The sequence below is a fragment of the Dermacentor variabilis genome, chromosome 3, assembly GCF_050947875.1.
Source record: "Dermacentor variabilis isolate Ectoservices chromosome 3, ASM5094787v1, whole genome shotgun sequence".
Lineage (NCBI taxonomy): Eukaryota > Metazoa > Arthropoda > Arachnida > Ixodida > Ixodidae > Dermacentor > Dermacentor variabilis.
Window position 1 is genome coordinate 10,663,857 of NC_134570.1, and position 21,117 is coordinate 10,684,973.

A 21,117-nucleotide genomic window follows, 5' to 3' on the forward strand; every position below is an offset into this window, starting at 1 on the left:
ACGCTCGAAAAAAAAACACTTTTATGTAGCTTGTATTGAGCAACAGAAAGCTGTATCGGGAGTACGTGCAGTTTACCACTACTTCTGAGCTTGTTCAGCAGTGGCAGCAAGCCAAAAAGCTTAAAAGGTGCCACGTACAGACAGTCGCGGCGCTCCATTCCCATTTCTATGGAAATTGTGCCATGACTGCTAACTGGACAACCTTCCACCATGGAAGTATACATCACTAACCAATAACAAGACGACAAAGCTTCGCCTGCACGTTCAACTGATTGCAACAATTAAAACGAACGTACCTACCGCGACGCCCTGTGTAATTTACACGTACGCGGCGGTTAACTCAAAAGGAGACAAATAGCCTTACCAAGTCCGACACATCCTGAGATCCAAGCCAGTCACGGACTTTTCAGACCCCTTGTTATTTGAGCTACAGGCTATAATACAGGATGCGGTAGAAACCCTGGTCAATTTTCCTAACATCAATGAAGCTCACTCCTGTACTGACCGTATCGGCGCAGTCAAGCATCTCAAAGAAGTAGCAAAAACATTTCGTATTAGCACATACACGAAATTCTACAAGTGTGAATGTAGCCCCAAGGACTCTGGCTGCGACATCGAACCCGCAACCAGTTGCAACACCGCCACTGGAAGAAGAGATAGACCTCACTGCATTTCAGGTGGGTGACGCAGCACCCCACCGCGCTTGCAATAAGGCAGCTACCATCAACAACGATATGCAAACCACTATCGCGGTCGACAAAACGAAAGCAGAAGCCTGACGGGAGCGCGTCCTTTCCCTGAGTAAAAGAAACATCTCGCCCAGGAGCCACGCTCCGCGCAAGGAAACGCACTATCTGATGGCAGTGCGTTTCAGGTCCGAATACCAACTCATCCAAACCTTTGGCGCATTGCGGACGCCTACGACGCAAGCGTCTACTGCCGCTACCGAAGTGCGACCTGAAGGTGGTCATCAGACCGCACCAAGCGTTTTGAACGTGCTCAAGAATGTTAGCAGTCACACCCTCGCAAGAGCCGTCATAGAGGCATGCCAGGACAGAACAACCTCCAACAATCTTATTTTAAGAATCAAATCAAGTTCCAAATTTGAAGTGATATCCACCCAGAATCGGAATACGGCCAAAGTCATACAGGTCAACACCAACGGACGACAGCACCCGGTGTACGTTACAGCAGGAGAAGACACGACGTGGGGACTAATCCACGGGATATAAGCCCACACTCTTTTTGACGTGCTGTGATCATATCTACGTATTGGAACCCAGGGGCTGCAGCTGATCGACGCAAGAATGCTGGGCGGCTCACAAAGTGCTTTGATAACCTTCTAGTACAGGTGTGCCGCTCGTGCGGGGCGCGGGAGCCTGCCGATGGACACGCGTGCACCCCCACAGGCGCCATTTGTGGGGGTGATCATCCAACGGGTGACCGCACATATCCCAAAAGACTAAAGCTGGTGAAACATATATCATGACCACAGACCAAGAAACCAGCCAAGGCCCAGCTACGGTGGTTCGCCACCGAAGGCGAGCACTCCGAGATGGAGTTCCATCCGACGACGGATCGTCGCAACCGCTCCATGACCCGCTCGCCGTCGCGGAGCCGAGCTTGGTCCGGGTAGCCGGGCCAGAGAAAACGGTCGGGATCCCGACCAGAGGTGCCCCAGCAGCAACAGCAGCCAAGAAGAAAGGAGGCCTCGAGAAGCAAGTCGCCAGGGGTCTTACTGGCATGCAGCACACTCCTCAATATAATCAGGTGAGCTGGGTTCAAGTCGCATCTCCCACTGAGAAATCTAAGAATGCACAAACATCGATCCCACAAAATCCTGAGTACAAGAAAATAGTCGAGGAAAACAAACTATTTTGTAACAATTTAGCCGAGCTACGAGCCGATTTTGAAGCTTTTAAGCGCATGGTAAATAACAGCACATCACAGCAACCCGTACAAATTGCAGACCACACTTCCAAAGCACCATCGCCGACACCACTGCTACAAAGTACCGCCTCCAGCGCTCAACCGGTAACGCTGGAACAGTTTGCACAAAATATGCAACAAGAGATACACAGAGTTCGCAGAGATACACAAACTCAAGCCAACGGTAGAGGATGCGCAAACAAAAGCCGCAGCAGCCACAAAAGAGTGTCAGCCAAAGCCCGGGAGCTCCTACTCGGACACTGAAAGCCATGGAGCACAGTGATAGTGACAGTACCATCCATGGATAGAATGGCAAACAACAAAAAGACAGGACACATTGAAATCTGGCTATGGAATTGCTGCACGCGATGCAAAAAATCGACTAATTTCACGCACTACATAGAATTGGCACCAATTCCTCTGGACGTTATCTGTATCCAGGATGTAGGGAAACACAACTAAAAACTCAAGGATATGAGCTTTATGCTCACGCAGATTACCCTCAATTATAGAGTTTTACGTGCCAAAACCACGATCTGATTATGAAGCATGCCGTAGTGGGGGACTCTGGAATAATTTGGGCCCCCTGGGGTTCTTTAACGTGCATCTAAATCTAAGTAAACGGGCGCTTTCTCATTTCTGCTTCATCCTTCGTCGATTTGTGAGCGCTGCGCAATAATACATCATGAATGCTTGCCAACTCGTTCAGTTTTCTATCCTAAACGTATTTACCACGAGATCATCACGGTTTGGCTGTAGAAAAGAGGAAAAGCTAAAACAGTTATTGTCAACATTTATAGTGCTCCTAGAGACAAACAGGCGGATCTCGAAAACGTGGTGGCCACCGCGACTCGCTAGAGGTGTGGACAAATTACTATTGTTAGAAGTCTCTAACGCACAACACTCAAAATGGAGCTACAATAGAGACAATCCCATGGGTATTTCGTTAGCAGACGTCGTAGAGCGCTACGGACTTCTTCAGCTAACCCAAGCGGATCTCCCGACGCAAATCGGGAACAGGGTGTCCAAGTACATTTCCGCCAGCTCACGTTCACGAACAACGAAAGTGAGACGCCATGGACGAACCTAGGTGAAAACCCAGGAAGCGATCACTATATTTTAAGCATATCGGTTAATGCAGCCAGGATTCGAAGAGCTGTTGGCACGGCAAGGCTACCGACTGGACCAAATTTTGTGAAAAACAGTGATCGGAAGCATAACAGACACGGGAGAATGGACCGAGCGGATCCGAGTTGTTCACGCTGGGGTCACAAAAACGATTAAAACGTCAACGGAGGCTCCAGCCGTGGGTCGTCACCTCTTACATCTGTGAAGCTTGGGGAGGCCTCACAAAAAGATGGAAAAGGCAGAAGCTTAATCGCAAACTTAGGATACGTATAGCCCAGCTAGCACATGAAGCTAACGAATACGCACAAAAATGAAGTAACAGCAACTGGCGTCAGTTCAGCGACGCGCTTCGGGGCACATTGACTACAAAGAAAACATGGCACATTCTTCGAAGTATGATCGACTCGGGAGGAACAAAAACTGTCACGAGCAGCACACTCAAGCTGCTGGAAAAGTAGTTTGAAGGCCGGGAAGGGGAGGGGGGGGGGCTGACATGATATAGAAAATTAAACAGATATACGTAGGCACGATTCCGACTGGGCAATCCACCAAACCCGTTTACGATGGTCAGGATCAACCGAGACTGGACGCTCCTATAACCCTTCAGCAGGTTCATACAGCGGCACGTTCCTTCAGGAAAAACACGGCCCCAGGGGTAGATCAGGTCACGAACGTAGTGAATGTCAATCTAAGTGGAGACATGCTAAGGAGCTTGACAAAATTTCTTAACATGGTCTGGACAGAGGACGCCCACGACGCCCCCTTCCATTCTTCCAAGGACGCCCTCAAGAATAGAAGAAAGCCAAAGTTATCGCCATTCCGAAATTGGGCAAGCCCCGCAGCGTCAACAACCTTCGACCCACTCCTTAACGTCGTGCGCAGGGAAACTCTGAAAAGGTTCTGCAGGTCTGGCTCTCGAGCCACATAGAACTAAACAACATGTTCGGTTTCCGACCCCACGTGTCGGCGCAGGGCGCTTTTCAACTACTAAAATACGATGTACTGCACCCCAACAGAGGGTCGGACGATAAATTTGTATTGGCATTGGATATCACACACTATTTTGGAGGGACTGGAAGCGCTAAACTGCGGAGCACGAATTTTAACTACGTGTGCGCGTTCCTTAGATAATGAATCCTTACCAACTAGCTCAGCTTTCTGTCGTTCTAAACGTTCTTTAGTGTCCGCACAGCCACAATCGGATCAGGCTCCGAGAGGCCCGACACCTTCAGCTGTCAAAGCAGAGGCACCCCTCAGGGAGCTGTACTCTCTCAACTGATATTTAATGTGGGGATGAGACAGCTAGCCCCGGGGCTATATAAACACCGGAATCATGGATGTGCAATATATGCCGATGATATCACGCCCTGGGCTCACCAGGGGTCCTATGGCGTCAGGCAAGACACTCTTCAATATGCTGTAGACGCAGTCGTGGAATACGCGAGGGCGGCGGACATAGCGTGCGCACCCGAGAAATCGGAACTCATTCGGGTCCGTGCGAAATACGCAAAAAAGACAAGGTGCCAATCACTCTGACTCTTGAGGGGGGCGCCGATTCGAGAAGTGGAGACACTCAGAGTATAGAGGATGTATAGGAGCAGCACGCCGGAACAGCCCACACTCTTCCAAAACTAAAGGGGGTCACAGGAAACGTGGCCAGACTGATACGGATGGCAAGAAGCAGCTAGAGATGGCCTAACTGAAAGAGAGAACATCAGCCTGGTTCACACATTCGTAATTAGCCACATCACATACGCTCTTCCGTATCGGGCTTTGACGAACCAGGAGATAACACAGGCAACAACAATAATCAGAAAATCCTTCAAAGCAGTCCTTGGTCTTCCCGAACGCGCTAGTACAGAGAAATTCGAGGGACTAGGTCTGCACAATACCTTTGACGATTGCGCAGTCACGACGTTAATGTTCAGAAAGAACTACATTGTTCTTCAGCTCACGGCAGGGAATATTCCATGCCTCCACACATAGACAGCCCTATAATACAAAGACATCCACTAATGAGGAATAAGCAGTGGGAGGCAAGGCTTGCGGGCGAGGGCCCGGAGTGCCAATTGGGTCTTCTGTACCAAGCCCAGTGAGCCGCTCGTGCCAGTGGGGCCCTGGAATAGGGGCCCAAAACATCGTTCCTTATTTTATTTATTTTCAATAAAATTTTTACTCACTCACTCACTTGCACTTGCGAACATTACTGTCCACTCGGTACAGGCACATGATCATGATCACAAGAATAACCTTGCAGACAACATTGCTCAAGCTTTCTCGATACCCGTAACACCTCTTTACCTTCTCTGTGACCCTTGCTTTGTTTTCATTGCCTGAAAATCCATTCTGCGGTGTGACATACGTGCTCTCCTATCTCCGCTAGTCTGCTCCCTTCCCCACAATCTTTCTCGAGTGGAGGAAGTCTCTCCCCAGAGATTTCGGGCCGAGGCGGCCCTTACACAAGCCATCACTTGCGCTTGGGGTCAACCATACGAAGACATTTCCAGTGTCCGAAGTGTTCCGCTCCTGCGTCTGCAGCGGATGACCGCCATCTACTCTGAACGTGCCCTGGGACCAGTGGCGTAGTAACGGGGGCGTGTCAGATATGTCTGAAAACCCCCCTGTTTCCGCTGGCTTGACTAGGCGTAAAGGATAAAGAGTGCTCCGGTAACCAGCAGCCGGAGCTAATGTACCCGATGTACCAGGTATGCAGTGCCGCAGAATTGTCGGCTGCAGCTTCATCAACGTTTTACGTAATAACTGAACGATTATGCAGGATAAAAAATGTAATAATTTGCTAAGTGGTCGATAAACTACTCACCTTAGCGGAACGTTTCATGTGCGGTGCGCTCATGCGTAGCTACCTTAAGTCCGCGCTATCTTAAAATAGGATTTATTAAATAACTGTTTAATTAGGTATTAAGCAGCAACATTGTAATTCGGGAATTGAAGACCCCCCCAAAGTTATATTAAATCAACAAAAGCTTCTCTAAACGAAATCGTATTGGGTGCTAGAGCCTGCAGTACTTTGGCATTGCGGGTGGCCCAGTACGGCAGTACCGAAAGAAATATGAAATTGTGCACCAGTGACTTCGGTCTCTCTATCCTATCCATTGCGAGTGCAGACCAACAGTAGCGCAAGCTTTCGCAGGCGCGGGATTGGTGGCGGCCTTCTCTCTCTCTTTTTTTGCCTGTTGACGCCAGCAGTCGTCTCGAAACATGCTCTATTCCGTTCACAACCTTGTGGCGGTACCGCATCTCGGATAATCACGTTTGCCATTAGCTGCAGATAAAAAAAGGCATTGTGGATCAGAATGAGGGGAACTCGTAATTGTCATAGCATTGGCGCCCGCACAGCAAGGAAGCAGGTAGCGTTTTCTCGTAGGGCAGGAGAATCAGCGTCACTGACGCGCTATGTAATTTTTCGTTTGGCTTCAGGGCAGCCCGCAACCAAAATACTGCACGCCGTAGTACCTACGATGATTCTTGTGAAGCTGTTGTTGGGCAACATATGACTGTCGGGCTTCAATTTTGCAAATGCAATATTACCTCTAAAATCGGTAATTAAAACTTTATTAAAATATTTTTCTTACTTTGCTTGTGAGCCATATTTTCCACGATCCCGCATCTGTATTGGCCGCCAAACCTTATAGTCTGACAGCAGATGTGCAAATGCGCTTATTACAAGTTATTAGTGCAGCGCCCTGTGTTGATGGAGAAAATGAAACAGCGTGTATACCTGCATTCGCGATCTCTGGGAACGAAAGCGAAGTGGGGGGGGGGGGGGGGGAGCGACATGCGCGGTATCCAAGGAGGCTGTGCTGGTGCTGAAACATGAATCCCTTCTTCCCTTCCCCGGAAATTTTCTGTATCCTCGCCTTCCTGACTACACCTGAGGGCGTGGGGAGGGGGGAGTGCCTGAAGACCTATGGGCCCCGGGTGCCAGACGACCTAGCTACGCCACTGCCTGGGACAAAGACAGTTCGCGAAAGTATACTTAAAGGTGTGAAATTGAACAGTAATCAAGCTGGAGACAATGAAACATGGATTATGAACAACACATTCTGTAAGTCACTGTTGCAGTATCTTTATATATGAAAAGGGCCTGCATGCATGCTTATATTTAGTTTCATACTGACGTTATGCCGCGTGCAAACTCAAGCGAAAAAAAATTGACAACGCTAACCACTGTAAACGACGTTCAACCCGCCGTGGTGGCGTAGTGGCGTTAGCGTATCGCTGCTAAGGCCGAGAGCGTGGGATCAAACCCTTACCGCGGTTGCCGCATTTCGATGGGAGCGAAATGCAAAAACACCCGTGTGCTGTGTGTAAGGTGCATGTTAAAAGCCACAGGTGGCGAAAATTAATCCGGAGTCCTCTCTAAGGCGTGCCTCATAATCATATCGTAGTTCGGGCACGTAAAAATCCAGAATTTAATTTTTAACCTACGTTCTGAAATTAAAGTCTGAGGTATCGTCGAGATTGGAAGCCGGTGGAAGGCCGATCGGCATTAGGGGCCCACAGCAAAACCACAGGTGAGGCAGTGCAGGGAGCCATAGGCTGGACTTCTTTTGAAGTTAGAGAAGCGCGGAGCGAAATTAGTTTTGAGACAAAGCTGAGGAACCGTATCCAGGGGCCGAATCTTATAACGGTTCGGAATACGAACCGTCCGCTTCGCCGCTTACGTCATTAGATGTGCCACTCCCAAGCCGGCGGTGGAAGAAGGGGAGTACGCGACCAATAGATGAGAGGGTGCCACCTCTGAAGTGTACGTCATTATATGACGAGCTCACCGAGGAATTTCAGAATGTTTCTGCTTGCTAAATGAATGTAAAATATAAATTAAATATTATACGCCAAGTTTTGAAATATAAACTTGTGGTGTCGGGCGTTTACGCAATGCAGAAGTAATTTATTAATGTCATTCTTTTTCATTCTCAGCCCACAGGCGGTGTCGTAAGCGTAAATGAGTTGGCCACCAGGAGCTCGCACGATGCATGCAACAGGAACGCACTGCCAGCACTTCTCAAGTAGCTAGCACGACAAAACCGTAAACTGGTTCTTAGGGACACCTTTACTAGCCGATTATATCAATTTCCCTTCTTTTTTCGCCCTTCGTCATCGGCTCGGACATGACTCGCTCGCCGCCGCGCTGCCGCTATCCCTGCGATCTGCCCCACGGCGCGTCGCGTGATAGAATTAGTGGAACTTAAATCGAACATTATGGTGTACGGGCCCTGCATTGCCTGCGCGAAGTCAAATCGAGAGTGCGGCGCTGACGGTGCGCGCTGTGCCGTGAAATTGAGAAACAAAGTATGGCACTCCCGAACTAGAGAAAAAAGGGCAGCCAAATAAGAGAGCTCCACAATACCTTCCCGTCCTGACTGTATAGTTTTATCAGCCGAACGAAGGAAGCGCTGAACCAGCCTAGGTTGAACCCTTCTGACTGCTGAACGGCGATCTGCGAGCTATTCACACTGGCGATAGCACTGGGAATTCGAACTCACCATGCAAATATCTCCTTGGCATTGACATTGAAGCTGAAGTCATGGCAAAGCTGACCCAGCCCTTCAACCGGCCAACACAGTAATTGCGAGAGCAAGTTTGTGGACAATGCCGGCAGCAGAGATCTAGGCAATTCCGATTAGTGCTTCGCGTCCGACTGAGCTCTGGGAGCTGCAGGCCGGCGGCGATGAACCGCAGCGCGCAATATTCCTTCCTCTGCGTGGAATGGCCACTCGTACGCTTGCACTCGAGTCTCCTCCATTTGATAGCGTAGCTTGCAAAAGGTCTACTTAGAAAGCCAGCAAGGGCGGTGCAACTCATTATCCGTCACTTCTTCGAAAGCGTATCACATTTCCCGCCGTGGTCGACACCAAAAGAGCAACGCCAAGCAGACGACGAAGGCAAGTAATAGCCTCCGAAGCAACCAACGCACGCGCGCGCGACGTCCGCGCGTCTCCGGGGGCGCGCGACCGGCGCGCGCGGCCAGGGTCACAAGCCAACAACCATGCCACAGCAACAGAACCCAACGCGGACTACCCCTTCTCCGGTTCCTACGACCGGTTCGCTTTGAAGATGATTGACAGATGCGTGACGTATTCGAAAATTGCGATACCGCCCCGCTGCCTCTGACGACCTGTGACGTAATCAAAATTTTGGCCAATCAGGTGAGGCCAAAAGAACGCTTCCCCAACCGAACCGTTATAAGATTCGGCCCCAGCTTTTCTGGACACGAGGGTTTAGTTCGAGTAAGTGCCACCACGTGGCGTACTGACGTTAAACTTTTCAAACTTCCCGCGGTGACGTGACGATGACGTCAACAAAATAAAAATAAAATAATTAAAAGCTATCCCCGCGCCTTGAACTTCGCCACAACGCTTGTCCCGCCCGCGTTATCAGTGTCCTTGATAAAGCGTAGCCGCTCGTCGCCTGGAAATAACTTAAGCCTGTTTCACATGCTGCGACTGCAACGACGAAAATCGGTGCTGTCGCACGCGTCGCAATGCGATTTTTAGAGGGCTCATTTCACATGATTGCGATTTCAACAATGCGACTGGTGCGACGCCCAGGGTTGCTTACTGCCAGGTTTCGTGGCACACGCTGCATAATTACTTTATTGTAGTGAATAAAATGTTTACACTCTAATATTATTGACTTATCTTGATTAGAAGCAAATAATATGTACGTTTACTAATTTAGAACCGTTAGTTAAGATTTGTCTTGGGAGTGCGCGACGGCGGTTTCTGTAGTTCAGTGCGACATCGCGCACGTAAACAGCTGTTTGCAGGTGGTTCAGCGATTCTTTATTCTATGGTTCAGCGCTGTGTGTTGTCTTATCGACCTTCTATGACCGTTTCGTTTTGCCTGCGCTACAACAATCTACAAGATGGCCGGCCTATCGACAAGTTCATATAGCTGCCCTCACCGTATATGCAGTATTCGGAATTCGGCTGCCACGAAGTTGTGTCAGCCCAACAAGATCCTCGCGCTACCCGTGCTAGGCGTCAGCTTCTGGAGAAATGATGCGTGTGTATTGCCCGTCATTGCGCATATGTGGTGCCTGCTCCTAGCCATATTCTTACGCCAAACGCATCAAGAAGCACCAACCCGAACGCCCGCGTGTGCCCCTGAACGAAGCCTCAAACGATCTGTGTGATTACGACGTGGAATGAAAATTGTGTTGTGAAATTCAACCTTAGCGCTAGCCTGGTTCGTCCATCGCCGTGCTTGCGCTGCGAATATGGGAGCCCTCTATATATGGGAGCCCTCTATAAATATTTCTAAAGGCGCAAAAGCCAACGCATCAAATGTTTCGAGCAGTTACCGTCACTTTTGTAGAAACCTGTACGTTGTAACATAGCATTCTAAAAGACACGCTTCTCATCCACTTGTCCCGTGTCTCGCGCTGGTAGTATACTCGGAACTTCTAACAAGAAGACCATATCAGTACGCGTTATTCATAATGCAGGATCGTAGGCCCACGACAGGCGCACTTGCCGTAGAATTTTTCAGCTTTCTGCTCAGCCTCGCACGCCTCTCACGGTTAGCCTGTTCTGTGGAAATAAATATTATTATTATATTATTAATGTTATTAGATATTATAGTTTCTTCACTGTAAATTATAGCAATCTTCCAGATTTCTTAAGCTAGAAAGAGCGTAGGTAAGGGCGTGTTAGCTAGTCATGCATTTAACCTGTATTAGATCAACATTGTTACAACATGCTTATGGGAGTCATTTCAAACTACATTGCTCAGCCAGAGGAAGTACAAATGCAAGCCTCAATGTTTGTTCCAATTTGGTATTCCTAAACAGATTATATTGGCAGAATCTTGTGTCTGCTTGCATTTCCTGCAATTCAATGTTCAGAGCTGGAAAAACTGATTCCTTTTCTTGCTGTCGAAAGGCTGCTTCAATGTCGATAGCAAGCTATAATTATTCATTTCGAAAGTGTTAAGCAATGACTATATGTCTAAGCTTATCAATGCGTTCTTATTCCACGAACACAATCAAGTTTTCTCTCTCCGTCTCATTGACAGCCATGGAATGAAACCGTTCACTTTCATAAGTACCAGGATGCAAACATTCTGGAGTTTGTCCTGAGCATTTGTCTGCATCCTATAGTGTGCATACCCGCCGTGGTTGCTCAGTGGCTATGGTGTTGGGCTGCTGAGCACGAGGTCGCGGGATCGAATCCCGGCCACGGCGGCCGCATTTCGATGGGGGCGAAATGCGAAAACACCCGTGTGCTTAGATTTAGGTGCACGTTAAAGAACCCCAGGTGGTCAAAATTTCCGGAGTCCTCCACTACGGCGTGCCTCATAATCAGAAAGTGGTTTTGGCACGTAAAACCCCAAATATTATTATTATTATTATAGTGTGCATGTTTGTATCAAGTTCTGGTGTTACAATCTATAGTAATTAACTATAGTGCAACAGAAATACGATGGACAGGAACGAAGTGAACACACAGAGCGCTTCGTTCTTGTCTGTTGTCAATCTGTTGCACTTTAGTTAATAATGAATACACAGAAACTCATCTAGTTTTCAGTTATTATGTCGGGCTTATAAGCCCGCTTGTGTCCTGGAATATCTGCACGGCTATGTATCCTGTAATTTAATTTCTGGCCATGTGCTTGCAAGTCACGTGTCAATCTCCTGATTTTCCTGACAATCTTGTGTGATGTGCAGGCCCAAATAGTTTCTGGTGAATCCATGCAGGGTGTTGTGCAAGGTGTAATCTGCACTACAAGTGCTGCTTTGATATCTTTCAGTTCAGCTTTTCTAGGTGTAGGATGACCTGGAATGGTACTCACTTATATGGGGTTTAGCTTTATGTAGTGTCATACTACTGTTACACTGCTATTGCCATGCCATATGTGCCTTATGTTTGCTTGCAGCTTCATGATTAGCAACCTCCTCTGTGTGTTTGGCAGTTGCATATAGTCTCCTGGCCTAATTGTTTGCCCCCATATTCCACGGTATGGGCCTGTTGTGTTTCAAGTTCAGGCACTCCCGAGGTTGTGTTTCTGAAGGGAGGGGTAGTCGTCTTTGCATCTCATATGCTAGCTGGCATAGTATCTTGGGACGAGGTTCTGAGCTCTTGAGACAAAGAATTTGTGCTGCAGGCTGCAACTCTACTGTCTAGGTGCTTGTTCGTTAGCTCTTTCTCATAGAGGTCTTCAAGCATGGTAAAGTTGGAAAGACCTGTTATTACTACCCGATGCCTGTATTCGATGAGTTGTCTTTTTTGTGTGCTGCTGGTAACTCATACCGTACCATACCTTGGACACAAGCACAGCATCTGCGATTTTCTATAGTATCCACTTGTCCACCCCCATTATTTCGAGATTATTCTTTTCACCAGGTGTGGAAGTTGCGTCCAGGCATTGCATAATTGTTTCATCCACGTGCTGGCTCTGCCGTCATGGGCTTACACTAGCTGAGGATTTGTGGATGTTGACTTGTGGGCATATTTGTCCAGCTATGTGGATCACAATGTGCAATCTGGGGTAGTTCTTGATTCCAGTTTTTCTTTTTTTTCCGACGTTGATATGAGCTGACTTATCAGAAAGCGAGAGGCCAGACTGGCCAAGAAAGTTTGCAGTGTTGTCGAGGGCTTGTTGCATCATTCTTGATTTCTGTATAAGATAGCTTTCCCATAGACTGTAATACACCATAGGCTGTAGTGTTTCTTGTAGTATGCCCGTGTTATTGGTGTGTGTGGGCCAAATGTACCTCCAACTCTCACCTGGAATTTTCTGCCTTTCAGAAAGTTACCGTTTAAGTGCTCTACCAGAAATGTTTTTGCTCATCATTCCTCTTATTAGAGCAGCATGAGGTACTGCTGTTAAAAGCCTCTTCACTCTCAATTCTTTCATAAGCGGTATTACACAATGTCCTGCAATAAAGTTTCTGCTGCTTATGGCCCACTCATATCTGCCAGAAGGGACAACTCTTGAAAAAGGTTTTCTTTGTGCTATGTGTGCGACATATATGTAGTATGAGCATTCATGCCTTGACATTATACATCTGTAGAACCAGCTTCCTGACAGAGTACTTGCTATACCTGATCATGCTTATTTGTGCAGTGCTGTTGAACAATACATATTGATGCAATGAATATTTACACACTTGAATTATCACGAAACATGGTTGTTTTACAATTCTGCCCTTTGCTTTCTATTGGTGTTAGATTTTGCATAAGCATGCCCCCTATGCAATAGTATTTTGAAGTGTAAGGGTTCAATAAAAGGTGATGAACTAAGTCTAAGTGCAAGAGTTTTTATCACCTATGACTCCCATCGAAATGCGACTTCCATGGCTGGCAAAACAACCCCTCGCCTTGTGTTAGCAGCAGAATGCTATAGCCACAGTGGCAGGTGAACAAATTGAAGAACAATATTTCTGTCGATAATTTTTTTTCTTGCCTGTATGTAAGTAAAGTTTGCAATAAGTTTGTCATTGCAAAAAAGCCCAGTTTGTGTTCTTTTATTGAATAAACCACATATTGTGCATAATTGAAATGCAGAAATTTGTTCTAAAATCCTCGGGTTATATATGTTCTTGCAAGTAGCATGGTATTTAATTACTTATAGAGATAGTAATCGCAGCCGATATCATTATATGGTTTTACACACTAATATATGTGATCACAAACTTATTAGAAACTTACTAGAAACATGTAAGGCATGAATGTTTCTGCACACTTAATCAGCCGTGAACGTGCAAGAACTGCTTGTACTGGCTGACTTCACTGCACAGTTTTGATTTACTTTTCTTCAGCGTGTCGTTTTATACTGTTTTATCCCCACAAGAACAGGCCGTTTGCCTACTTTTCGCATTGTTGCACGAGTTCTATATGATTGTGCAGGAGGGTACGTTGTCGCTGTGCCACTATAGCAAGCAATTTACTTAATCTACTAGCTGTACAGTTAATTACCTTGCAGAGCAAGTGTTCACACAGATGCAGTAAGGATACAAAGTCCGCAACATAGTCAATGTTTATTGGTTTCTGTGCAAGAAAAAAAAATTATCCAGAGAAGAGGTGCAACTTAACGTGCATGTCATGTTTTATTCAAGCCACGGATTTAATGCTAACATAGCAAATTCATTACGATAGCCTACACTTTCGCTCTGTCAAATTTAATAAGAGGCAAGATAAGCTTTCAAGATGCATCGGGAAATTCATGCTTGAAAACCGACAAGAAAATGCAACTGAACGGTACCGCGTTCAGCGCAACGTTGAAACTTCGGGTACTTTGCTGTCTTGTCATTTGCCCTTGCCAAGGTTGAAATAATTCAAGCTGCTCCGTAAGCGCGATTTCTGCATGCTACTCAGCAAAAGAAAATTGTGACGACCTCGTCGTCTGCTGGGGTTCGAACACCTCCTAGCACTGAGAACTCCCAAAGGCGTACGAAGCAAACGTGAAAATGCACTTCATTTGCTGTGTAGCGTGTCAACAAACGCATAGCAATCGGAGAATGCAATCTGCGGTACAAGTTTTTTATTCTTTCTTCGCGTACGTACCGAATTCGACGATCCACGTCTCCGCGCATTGCACTTGTCGTGCGAGACGCCATTTTCCAAAATAAACCGGCGAAATAGCTCCGTTGACAGCTCTCCGCGCAATTTCGACGGAAAATCGCAGCGATCGGTGCGACGGTGCGACTGTGCGACCAACCGGTTGGTCGCAGCCGAAAATCGGGGGGTCGGCACTGCGACTGCGATTTTCATCGCAAACGACGGAAATCGCACTTCCGGTGCGACGAAAATCGCATCATGTGAAACAGGCTTTATCATCCTAAGAGCGTTTAGTCGCGACGAGCGATGAGCGTTCCTCTTGTTCCCTGGCCGGTTCGGCCTCCGCGGCCACACCACGGGCCGCCCTGCTCCCAGCTTTGATCCCACCGCTACCCCTTAGGTGCCCTGGAGATCCTGCGCCGTCTACTTTATTATAACCTCTAGTGCGCTCCTGAGGCCTCCGTTTGCCGGTTACATGTGCTCTCCTGGAGCAGTGCTTCAAAAAATCCAATCTATTGTCGCGACGAAAACAGCGACCCGCGACTTATACAACGCCAGTCAGAATCTTGGCCTTTCCGACACAGCGATCACCAAACGGGGCGTCCGCGCCCACTGCCTCACCGCGCAGGCAGCCAGCGGCGGAGCGTAAACAAACTCGACCACACTCCGCAATGCCGGCATGTCTAGGGGACAAACGCTTGCAACACGCGCTAAGAAACCTCTTCCGTAGTGCCTAGGCAGAGTCGTATACCCAATGAGCAAAAACCCCCAGATTTTCTCTCTCACGCCGCTTTTACTCGCGCCTGCGCACAAACGGCTGGCGATCCCTCAAATGAACGTCTCGTCGTGAAGCTTGGCTCGCGAAACTTAGAACCGGCAGACAGCCATCGGCTACAACTCGGGTATGCAGCAAGCACAGGCACTAGAAAGATTTCTGCTATGCGGTGGGACTGCGAAGCTCCGTGAGTAGTAGAAAACGCACACTGAGACGCTCGCCCGCGCCCACTGCCCGGCTAATGTCATGACTGTTTGGTCTATGAGCTTGTTGGTTCTAGATAATGGCAAGTTCAATGGAATCGAAAAGGAGCGGTGAGAAGTACATTAACAAAAAAGGCATGACATGGCATGGTCATGCGTTTCTTATGAAATAATGCACTGGATTACGAAAAAGAAGCAGCGGGAAGTCGCACGCTGAGAAGACCGATAAAGATACAGTGCGACGCAACTTGAGAAATAATGTTGAAACGTCCAAGAATTTAGAAAAAGAAAAGATTGACTCGTTGCGACGGCACATCACAGTCGCCGTAGGCGTCGAAGTTTCTATAACGAAGTTATTTTTTAACCGTTCTGATAGCGTGTACACAACAATCGTTGCTTGTGTACTGTCACATGCTCATATTCCGCGGCCTAAAACTCACAGCGCGGTGCGAAAACGCGCTCGCAGCGAAAGCAAAACATCGTGCGCGGACATGCATGCAGACGCGCAACCGTCGCTGCGAACTCGTGCGATCGCTCCATTGAAGCTTCATTCTGTTATGCTCCATTCGGTTACACAGACAGCCCTCTATAAGAACATATTTCACATAGTTTGCTCTCAGCGTTGCGTACCTTTCACGCAAGAAGTCTGTTCGGGAGACTCCATCGCGGCGACCGCGCGCAGTAGCATTCACTGTACATATTTGGTAAAAAGATAGCGTCTGTAAGCGATTTTGTGCTTTCAGTTTGCCCAAGATTATTATTTTGACAGTAAAAAAATTCCCTCGTTTTGAGAGTATTTACAGAAATATCCGGGCTCCCGCGTGGTGTTTTTATTGAGCGCCATAAGCCAAACCTATCAGGAGCCTGATCAGTGGCGTAGCAACAGGGGGGGCCGGGGGGCCGTGGGCCCCGGGTGCAAGGGGCCAGTGGGAGGGGGGGGGGGAGGGTGTCATATGCCTGAAGAGACCTCTTTTTCCGCCGACTTGACTGGGCGCAAATGGCAAAGAATGCTCCGGTATCCAGTAGCCCGAGCTCATGTACCCGATGCGTTGCGCCGCAGAATTGTCGGCTGCAGCTCTATGAACACCCCATGGAATAATTGCACGAATGTGCGGGCTAAGAAATTTAATTCCCAAAATGGTCGCTAAACTATTCGCCTTAGCGGAATGTTTCATGTGGAGTGTGCCGTGCGTTCATACTGGGAGCAGGAGTCGCTAAACATACAGTAAGGCGTTGAGGCTCTTGGGTCCCTCTTCCGTTCAGAACGCGCAGCGAAGACGAACAAAGACAGCAGGAAGAGGGCGGTCAACGAGCGCACCCGGCGCTCTCGTTTACGACGAAGCGTTCGTTGAGAGCGACGTTGCATAAGTGCGGCCGTCAAAAGTCGCGAATGGGATTCTCTGGATCGTCTTCAGACTCGGTGCGGCCGAAGAGTTTGGCGGCGTATGACTCGACAGGCTGTATATAGTCGCGGGCGCCGCGACTATCAGCTCGCTTTTACTTCCCGCTCGCTCCGAGAAGCCGCTGCGAAACCTGCCGTTATGTTCCACGCTTGCCTTCTTACCCTCGAAAGTTTCAGAAAACTTGTTATTGTGTGACTTCATGTCAAGTACAGTGTCTGCGTCAGCTGCACAGAATTAAAAAAAAACGTGAATTTTGTAAGGATACTTCCGGATATTCTATGAAGTTATGTGTCTGTGATTACTAGGAACTCGGTAGCGTGAAAAATATGGCAGGTAAGTAATAACCATATCCTTAATATTCCCCTAATTAGTACTTATAGAGGAAGTACTTCAATTCCAGAATTGAGGATTCAAAGCCACATTATTAACTCAACAAAAACTTCTTAAACAAAATCGTTTTGGGTGCTACAACCTACAGTACTTTGGCACTGCGGGCGGCGCCTAGTATGGCAGTAGCGAAAGAAATATGAAATAGTGGACCAGTGAGGTTGATCCCTCAACCCTCTCTGATTGCGAATGCAGACCAACAGGTTTTGCTGGCACGTGCTTCATCGAAGACCTTTTTTTTTTATGGTGACGCCAAGAATCGACACGAAGCGTGCTCTATTATGTTCCCAATCTTTTGGTGGTACCGCAGCTAGGATAATCACGTTTGTGCGTATAGCAGTAAATAAAAACAAGGCTTTATTAATCACAATAAAGAGCAGTAATTGTCATAACATTGGCGCCCGCGCAGCAGGGAGGCAGGTGGCGTTTTCCGTTTTTCTAATATGGTGGGGAGATCAGCGTCACTGAGACACAATTTAATTTTCGTTTTCGTTCAAGGCTGCCCACAGCCAAAATACTACGGGCCATAGAACCTACGACGATTTTCGTGAAGTTGTTGTTGGGCAAGATATGAATGTCGGCCTTCAATTTTGCAAATTCAATGTTGCCGCTAAAATTGGTCATTAAAACTTTATAATTTTTATTTACTTGTGACGTGAGCCGTATTTGCCACGATGCCGCATTTGTATTGGTTGCCAAGCCTTAGAGTCTGACAGAAGATTTGCACATGCGCTTATCACAAGTTATCAGTGCAGCACACTGTTATTTGGCGCAGAAAAAAACCAGCGTGTATTGGCCTCGAGCACCACTATGGTATAGCTCCACCACTGGAAAAGCTGGCGCCACCATCGGCGTAACGTGCTATTAGGGATCACGTGGACATAGCGGCCGCGTCGGCAGCTAGCTTCGGGAGCACCGAAGCGAGCTGAAAAGGAAAGTTTAAGTTCCCTCGTACGCTGCGGTCCTCATTTATTGGCGGGATTTTCCCGCTTCCAGTGTCTCCTTTACAACGATTGAAAGCACTAGAATAGGTAGTGGCCGCCTTTGAAGGTGCGCAACATGGTAGGCTAAAGCTCGGTGCCGCAGTGCCGGACGTACGCAGCGGAGCCCGGTGTCAGCCTTATTCATACGTAGCCGCAGGACAAGAAGCTGCGTGAAGTGTGGCTCGCGAAACAAAACCGGCAAACAGTCATCGGCTACAACTCGGGTATGCAGCAAGCACAGACGCGAGCAAGATTTCTGCTTCGGCCCCGGGTCTGCAATGTTTGAAAAACGCGCACTGAGACGCTCGCCCGAGTCCGCTGCCCGACTAATGTCATGACGGTTTGGTCTATGAACTTGTGGATGCTATATATACTGGCAAGTTCACTGGAGTGGGTAGGGAGCGGTAAGAAGCACAAAAAAAAAGAACGCATGGCATATGGTCATGTTTGTGTTATGAATTAATGCACTGGATTACAAAAAAAGAAGCAGCGGGAAATCGCACGCTGAGAACACCGATAAACATATAGTGCGACGCAACTCGAGAAATAATATTGAAACGTCCAAGAATTTAGAAAAAAAGATATTGAATCGTCGCGACGTCCGGCACATCAGTCCCCGTAGGCGTCGAAGTCTACAATGAAATTATTTTTGAACAGCTCTGATAGCGCCTACGCAACATTGGTTGCTTGTATACTGTCAAATGCTCATATTCTACAGCCTAAAGCTCATGACACTGTGCGAAAACGCGCACGCGGCGAAAGCGAAACAGTGCGCGGACAAGTATGCAGACGCGCAGTCGGTCGCTGCGAAGCTGTGCGATCGCTGCATTGAGGCTTCATTCCATTACGCTCCATTTAGATATACAAACACTATAAGACCATATTTCACATAGTTTGGTCTCGGCGTTTGCCTACCTTTCACGCAAGAAGCCGGTTCGGGAGACTAAATCGCGGCGACCGCGCACAGTGGCGTTTACTGTACGTATTCGGTAGAGATAGCGTCTGTAAACGATTCTGTGCTTTCAGTTTGCCCAAGATTATTATTTAGACAGTAAAAACTTCTCTCGTTTCGAAAGTACTTACAGAAATTTCCGGAAGAACTCCCGCGTGGTGTTTTCAGTGAGCGCTCACAGCAAAACCTATGAGAAGCGCGCCGCGTGATCCCTCATACTACGCCAGCGAGGCGCTTCCGATAGATGGCCACTCCGTAACTCCTCGCCGCCAATACCTGCTGCATTCGCGACCTCTGGGAAAGAAAGCGAAGGAGAGGGGGACCCGGGGGACGTGCGCGGTGTCCAAGGCGGCTGTACTGGTGCTGAAACCCGGAAATTGCCGATATCCTCGCCTTCCTCGACTACACGCGAGGGGGGGGGGGGTTATGACAGAAGACCTGTGGGCCTCGGGTGCCAGACGACCTAGCTACGCCACTGCGAGGCATTCCTTTTCGGTTGTTGAATAATTGCCTTCCGGATTTGGCAACGACCGGCTAGCGTAAGCTATGACATGTTCATGTCCATCTTTTCTCTAGACTAAAACGGCACCGAGGCCTAGGCTACTAGCGTCAGTGTGGATTTCGGTATCGGCGTCCTCGTCGAAGTGCGAAAGTACGGGCGGTGACTGCATGCGTATTTGAGTTCTTGAAATGCGTCGGCCTGCGGCGTTTCCCACTTGAACTCGACGTCACATTTAGTTAGCTGTGTCAGCGGCTCAGCGATGCGTGAAAAGTCCTTGACAAAGCGCCTATAGTAGGCAAACATGCCAAAGAATCTACGCACTGCCTTCTTGTTGATGGGCTGCGGGAACTTTGCGATGGCAGCTGTCTTCCGTGGGTCGGGGCGGACTCCAGACTTGCTGATGACGTGGCCTAGGAACAGAAGTTTATCGTAAGCGAAGCGGCACTTTTCTGGCTTCAGAGTGAGCCCTGATGACTTGATGGCCTCTAGTATTGTCGCTGGCCGCCTAAGGTGATCGTTGAAATTTCCGGCGAAGACGACGACGTCATCCAAGTAAACCAGACAGGTCTGCCAGTTCAATCCTGCTAACACCATGTCCATGACGCGCTGGAACGTTGCAGCTGCCGAGCACAGTCTTAATGGCATTACTTTGAACTCGTAGAGGCCGTCTGGCGTGATGAAGCCGGTCTTTTCGCGATTTCTCTCGTCGACTTCTATTTGCCAATGGCCAGACTTCAGGTCCATCGTCGAGAAGTAATTAGCGTTGCAGAGCCGATCCAATGCGTCGTCTATTCGTAGCAGGGGGTATACGTCCTTTGTGATCTTGTTCAAACGACGATAATCGACGCAGAAACGCAAGGTTCCGTCCTTTTTTTTTCACCAAGACAACAGGGAATGCCCACGGGCTTTTCGACGTCTGGATGATGTCGTCGCGCAGCATTTCGTCGACTTGTTCTCTTATAGCTTCACGTTATCGCCGCGAAACTCGGTAAGGGCTGTGGCGGAGTGGTCCAGCGCACTCCTCGGTGAATATGCGATGCTTTGCGACTGGTGTCTGTCGAATCGTTGACGTCGAGAAGCAGCCTTTGTATCGTAGGAGCAGACTTCTGAGCTGTTGTTGCTTAATCATGGGGAAACTTGGATTAATGTCGTAGTCTGGTTCGGGAATCATGATCGTCGGGTTAGATGTGGCGGAATCCGAGAGGACAAACGCATTACTGGTTTCCAGAATTTCCTCGATGTACGCGATCGTCGTGCCCTTGTTGTGCTTGAACTCCTGGCTGAATTTTGTCAGCAACACTTCAGTTTTCCCTCCGTGCAGTCGAGCGAT